Source organism: Humulus lupulus, chromosome 9, assembly GCF_963169125.1.
Source record: "Humulus lupulus chromosome 9, drHumLupu1.1, whole genome shotgun sequence".
NCBI lineage: Eukaryota > Viridiplantae > Streptophyta > Magnoliopsida > Rosales > Cannabaceae > Humulus > Humulus lupulus.
The window spans coordinates 13,097,503-13,098,790 of NC_084801.1; positions in this window are offsets into that span (position 1 = coordinate 13,097,503).

A 1,288-nucleotide genomic window follows, 5' to 3' on the forward strand; every position below is an offset into this window, starting at 1 on the left:
TCTGGGGGAATGCCGAGCAAGGGCATGTTTCTTATGTAAAATGGTTGAGCATTTCAAGAAGGATTGGCCAAGGCTAAGAAAGGATAAGCAAAAGGGGATGGATAACTCGACTCTAGCTCGAGTGTTCCTTCCCATGCAGTCAGAGTTTGAGACAGAGATTGAGACTAGTTCCTCTGGGGTGGCAGGTCAGCTTTCTAGTTCTAATTTTGTATTATGCTGAGTGGTTTCGGTACCATGTTGTTTCTTTGTTTGATGCTTTTAGAGAGGCATAAAGATGATATGAAAATCACATGGCTATGTTGTGATGGAAAAGTAATACTGTATCGGCAATTTAAGAGATGAGTTGGATTATGGTGAAAAAGGACTCATCAGTGGTGTTGATAAAGTTGGTTATGAGTGATTTTAAGATGATCCTGAATTTTGATTGGTTAGCCAAGTGTGAGGCAATGCTAAATTGCAAGAAAATGATAGTAACTCCTGAGCACGAGAGTGGGAAGCCTTATGGTAGTTGGCACTGTGCATGGATTTTGTATGCTTGTGACATCTGCATTGAGAGCTAGAGTTCTATTACAAAGGATGCATAGAACTCTTAGCTAGTGTGGTGGATACCACTAAGGTTATGCCAGTGGGATCAGGACAGACTGAATTAGTCTGTGAGTTTCTGGATATGCTTCTAGGGGATTTGTCAGGGTTACCTTTATATAAAGGATATAATGGTGATTGGATTGGTGCCAGGTATGGAATCAGGTCTAGGGCACTGTTTTAAACGACTTCATCAAAGTTGTAAGACCTAAAGGACTCAGTTTTTGAGTAAGATGGAATTCTCAAAGGTGGATCTTTGATCTGGTTAGTACCAGCTGAAGATCAGGGAGAAGGATAAGCAGAAGACTATTATATCAGATAAGGGCATTAGGAGTGCTGAGTTATATCTTGAGGAAATGGTTAACTTTAACTTATTTTTGGATGGATTAGATGATCAGAGTATTCAAGGATTATTTGAATTGGATTTGTGATCGTCTTGATCAATAGTATTGTGATGTACCCTCAGTTGGAGATTTTCCAAGGTTAAGGAACGCCTCGGTAGGCAGGAGTTTCCTTGGACGGTAGGATATTATATGTGTTTTGGGAAAGAGTTCTGAGTCTTCTTACAAATCAGAATCAGTTTGTAGGTTGTTATGACACCTCAGTGACATGGAAAAATGATTGCCTATGCATCATGTTAGTTAAAGGATATGACCAGAATTAGAGTAGAGTTACTGGTGGACCAGGTGGCCAGTTTTATGCTTGA